The sequence below is a fragment of the Prionailurus bengalensis genome, chromosome C1, assembly GCF_016509475.1.
Source record: "Prionailurus bengalensis isolate Pbe53 chromosome C1, Fcat_Pben_1.1_paternal_pri, whole genome shotgun sequence".
NCBI lineage: Eukaryota > Metazoa > Chordata > Mammalia > Carnivora > Felidae > Prionailurus > Prionailurus bengalensis.
Window position 1 is genome coordinate 82,303,670 of NC_057345.1, and position 6,000 is coordinate 82,309,669.

The following is a 6,000-nucleotide window of genomic DNA, read 5'->3' on the forward strand; positions in this document are numbered from 1 at the left end:
CCAATGGAATGGAATAGAAACCCCAGAACTAGACCCACAGAAGTATGGCCAAGTAATCTTTGACAAAGTGGGAAAGAATATCCAATGGAAAAAAGTCTTTTTAACAAATGGTGTCGGGAGAACTGGACAGCAACATGCAGAAGGATGAAACTAGACCACCTTCTTACACCATTCACAAAAACAAACTGAAAATGGATAAAGGACCCGAATGTGAGACAGGAAACCATCAAAACCCTAGAGGAGAAAGCAGGAAAAGACCTCTCTGACCTCAGCCGCAGCAATTTCTTACTTGACACATCTCCAAAGGCAAGGGAATTAAAAGCAAAAATGAACTATTGGGACCTCATGAAGATAAAAAGCTTCTGCACTGCAAAGGAAACAATCAACAAAACTAAAGGCAACTGACGGAATGGGAAAAGATATTTGCAAATGACATATTGGACAAAGGGCTAGTATCCAAAATCTATAAAGAACTCACCAAACTCCACACCTGAAAAACAAATAATCCAGCCAAGAAATGGGCAGAAAATATGAATAGACACTTCTTTAAAGAAGACATCCAGATGGCCAACAGGCACATGAAAAGATGCTCAATGTCATTCCTCATCAGGGAAATGCAAATCAAAACCGCACTCAGTTATCACCTCATGCCAGCCAGAGTGGCTAAAATGAACAAATCAGGAGACTATAGATGCTGGAGAGGATGTGGAGAAATGGGAACCCTCTTGCACTGTTGGTGGGAATGCAAACTGGTGCAGCCACTCTGGAAAACAGTGTGGAGGTTCCTCAAAAAATTAAAAACAAACCTACCCTATGACCCAGCAATAGCACTGCTAGGAATTTACCCAAGGGATACAGGAGTACTGATGCATAGGGGCACTTGTATCCCAATGTTTATAGCAGCACTCTCAACAATAGCCAAATTATGGAAAGAGCCTAAATGTCCATCAACAGACGAAAGAATAAAGAAATTGTGGTTTATATACACAATGGAATACTACATGGCAATGAGAAAGAACGAAATATGGCCTTTTGTAGCAACGTGGATGGAGCTGGAGAGTGTTATGCTAATGAGATAAGTCATACAGAGAAAGACAGATACCATATGTTTTCACTCTTCTGTGGAGCCTGAGAAACTTAACAGAAACCCATGGGGGAGGGGAAGGAAAAAAAAAAGAGGTTAGAGTGGAAGACAGCCAAAGCATAAAAGACTCTTACAAACTGAGAACAAACTGAGGGTTGATGGGGGGCGGGGGGACGATGGGTACTGAGGAGGGCACCTTTTGGGATGAGCACTGGGTGTTGTATGGAAACCAACTTGACAATAAATTTCATAAAAAAAAATAAGTCTGGTTGTACTTTCACTCTTTGGGAGTGAATGGCAGTACTGAGCGTGATGCTAAAATGTGCAAAATTTCTTATGGCACTTGCTTACTGAGATAAGGAAGTTGAAATTATTTACCTGTGATTAATCTAAGAGGAAAACAAGTTTGAATTAAAGCAAGCAAATAGTTGCTAATTCAGTCTTCTCGTTACGAAACGTGGCATCCACTGGAAATTCCTCTCCAGCCCGGTATAAGCAGAAGGCCCCATCTCTCCTGTTTCTCCTTTCCCTTCTCTCTACTGGAACTCCCCCATCCCATGATGAGGGAGCCTCCTCATCCCCTTCTGTTTCCTTCCTTCTCCGTGGCTTGGCACTCAGATCCTCTGTCTGCTGCTGTGGCCACACTGCAATCCTTGTGTCTTCTCCTCCCTAGCCCTGTCTCCCACATTATCACTGTAGCTTTTCTCCCCTTCCCTGCTGTCATATGCATCCTCGGGCATTCTTACCCTCCTGCTGGTGTGGAGTGGCTTCTTTCCTTCTCTCCTTCTATTTATATCACTGTGGAATGAGAGGCTCGATTTGAAATCATAAACTCTGATAAAGTCTGGAAAGAAAGCACACACAGGCATTAAAAAGAGACTTTCCTATTTCTTAATTAAAAAAGTAAGTCCATCACTGAGAATTTGAGAAAATTAAGTGTGCTGTTGCAGAAACACACACACACACACACACACACACATATACACAAAAAATATACACAAAATGATGGTCTGCAGGCTTCTTGCTCTTCTCATAGTTTCTGAACAATAGTTAACAAATGAATCTCCTTCACCAGTGTTGACCTCGCCAGTGATTCTAGTAAGACGAACAAGGAGAAGGCATTTAAATTGAGGTCCACAAGGAAAAAAAAACCCACAAAAACATGAATGTTTGCCAAGTAGACACAATCAGAAGGAACAAGATTGGAAGAAGTATAAAGCCTGGAGAGTAAACATGAGAACTAGAGGAAAAAGAGCTCTTTTAATCCTAGCTTTGGGTGTTACTGCAAAAGATTCTAATCATCAAGTTATCATTATTAGTATTATTATTGTTATTACCGATAATAAACATGTGTTGGCTGCCAACAGGATGCCAGGCGCTGCACAAGAGAGAATTAGAGTCTGTCCCTGCAGTGCAGGCTTACAACAGATTATAATTGCAATAGAAAAGCATATTAATAGAAACTCAATATTTTATTAGAAAAATAGCATTGTTTCTCTCCTCTCTCTGGGCTTCCTACCACCAAATAGAATACTGACTCTAAGCATGATGGTTCCTGGTCATAAAACCAATAAATCTCCCACCAAGAATTCATCCTCTGCAGTTTCCCAACATTGAACACTTTGCTTCTGTTTTTATATGATCCAGTGGAGTCATCCTACATCTGTTCAGTTTGCTCCCCTCCGGACCAAGTAGGTTCTCTGATTTAGGTCAAGTTAACGGATTTTACAACTGTCATCTCAAGCAGTGGTTTCCAGACCGCTGCTTCCAGCTCGTTAGTGGGTCTTGGAACCCATTTAGAGGCTCACACCACATTTCTAATAAACGTGAAAGAATGTAAAAGAATAGAACGGGCCGGGGGGGGCGGGAAGCCAAATGTAAAATATTTAGTAAGAGTGGTTTTTTTTTCCCGAAACTTTTGTTTCACTTTTATATGTGTACGTGCGTCTATTTAATGGGTTGTAAAATTAAATTATTTATTGCCATTGCTCACAATCAAAAAAGTTGAAAAAGCACAAAAGGTATGGAGATATACTTTTCACTTAATCTGAAGTTCAGGTTACCACCCAAACTGTGAACATGGCAGACCATGAACATAATTTTCGAGAGAATCTAATCATTCATTGTACCTTAAAATCAGCTAATATTTATTGTGGTTACAATAACCTCACATCTCAGAATTAATGCTAATCTCAACTATTCCTTTCCATTACCACAATAAATACATCCAGACTTGTTAGACCCCAAGTCCTGACTATTGGTTTATAAAAGATACGTACTATAGGATGTCATTTATAAAGCAGTCCATTTATTCTGTATTTTCCCTGGATGTCCTAGGCTCTTCTCTCCCATACCACTTGTTGATGACTCCACTGGAATGACCATTTCCTCCTAATGTATACCTTGCTAAACCTACAGTAGAGCTTACTTCTCCCCACCCCTACCCCCTGCAAAAGAGAAAGCTTTCCAAACTCAGTTCTAGAATTTAGCCATGTGATTAATATATTACAGTTTGCACCTGCCTCCAGCAGATAAGTGACATCATTTATCATATCTTCTTGTTAAGTGTGTTTTCCCTTTGCTTTTATTCTAGCTAGACTTCCTATGCTTTTCCTGTACTTATATTATTACATCTTTTTAAGTTTGTAGAAGCTAAAGACTAGGTTATATGCTTTCACACACTTTCCTCTGATTTTAAATTGAAGCCAAGCAAAAATATTTGAACTGGAGGTGGGGAGGAGGCATGACTGAATTATCAAGACTATCTTGCAGTGACGACTCTGTGGGAGACTGAAGGAGCTGGGGTAGCAAAATATGTAGCAAGTACCATTAACATGGAGAGGCTTGCCCAGTGATGTTTTAAACAAAGACAAACACTGCTTTGGGAGAGCTTTTACAGATCCACAATTCCAGGGATGCTTCTAATTGTTCTGTTCATACTAACGAGACATTTTCTACTGCTCATGGAAAATACTCTGACAGTTTTATATTCCAAGCTCCCATCAATCTCTCGATGATTCCAACGTTGACCATAAATACAAAATATAGAATTATATTCCTGCTTAGAAGAAAGCTTATCATTAATAAATTTATTTGCTTGTAATTTTTACTCTCACCAACAGTCAAAAGGACATGAGGGTGGATGTAAGGGCAGTTTAAAATGCAACACAAGATAAGGTATTGAAGGGTAAAAAGAGAACAAAGTGCTTCTCATACAAGAAGGGGGAAGAGATGCTCTTAGTGACTCGAGTTGAGCCAATTACAACACTTAGAATAATACATTTGGATGTAAATTTTCTGGAAGCTATGATAAAAAAAAGGAAAATATAAAAGTCATCTGAATGGATATAATCTTTCTTGGAATTGAACCCAAACAGAAATATACCATATTTTCCTTGTTTAAAAACATTGAATGTGGCCTAGGTTTCCCCTGCATCTGGTTATGGCCCTGCCTTCAACTTTCGTATTGCCCTGGACAAGTCATTTCACCTTTAAATTCTCTCTGTGGTAAGGGGCCGTAGAGATGGGAGCTTGGAACTAGAGAATTGGTAGGATCCTTTTAAGAATTAAAATCCAGATTCTATGACATGGATAGATTTGAACAAATAGGGAGCTTTTAAGCCAAGAGCGGTATTAACCACTAAACAATACAGAAGTTGAAAAATAGCGTTTTTTTGTAAAATTAGCCAATTGTTATTTTTCCTTATGGAAATAGCAGAGTCATCCATCCTTTCATGTGCAATTCCAAAACCCGTTGTTTAATTTCAAAATATGGTTGAGTCATTCCCAGAACCTAATCAGTCCTAGATTCTCTTTGCTCTGTCTCTCCCTTGCATTTACCCACATGTTTCTCTTCCCACCGCAACTAAGCTTTGCACAGCCCCTACCTTTTGTCTCCGTGCCTCCAGCTTTAGCCCCCTCACTCGCTGTCACACTGCCACAACAGGGATTTCTACAAGGTGCATACTTTTCATAGTACTCCTCAGTGACTACTCAGCATCTGCAGGATAGAGTCCAAACTCCTTAACTCCCCATGCAGAGCCCCCATGACTTTGACCCTGCTCATGTGTCTGGGTTTACATGTCTGCACATCCCCTCGAGTTCTAATGCTTTATCCAGCCATTCAAAACTACTCACTGATCCCCCAAGGACCCCGTCTTCGTGCCTTTGCATATCCTGTTTCCTCCCCTAAATATTTTTATTTTCCTATCTCACTTCCTCAGTTCACTTGGCAAGAGCTTCTGTAAATTTTAAGATCCTATTAAATTGTCCCTTTAGGAAATCCTAACTGGCATTCTCTTCTCTAGGATTTAACAACTCTTTTCCTCCACAAGTTCTATCATAACACTTATGACATCTTATTGCTTAGATGTCTGTTTTTCCCTCCTAGATCTTTACCACCGGGAAGCATGAAACATTGCCTGTTTTTATCCCTGGCATTCAAGGAATGTTTATGGAATGTTGGGTCCTCTCCCTAATGTCTAATTCCTGAAACACTGAACAAAACCCTTCTTTGTCTCTTTTCCATGATTCCTCATTTCAGTCTATTCCCATATTAACTCCTCTCAAAATGACGTCTTTTGTTCTCCTTCCCCTACTCAGTGGTGCTGTTAGCCAGGACAGCCTGGGTAATTTAATAGCTTACTTCACTTCACCTTCTTTACACTTATTTCTTTAACTGACTCATCCATATTCTGTCCTACTCCATATATTTCTCATTGCCAGATTCCTCTTAGCGATCTTTTGTGTGTGTGTCTATTAAATCCTTTGCTCATTTCTGGCACTCCATAAATACTAAATGTGCTTGTTGAAAAGCGGTAATGTTTGCTGAATTGATTTTTTGCTGTCAGGTCAAATCTAGAAGTATCTTCTTAAAAAACAGAATGGAGGCAGGGTAGCACAGTAGATATCAAAGG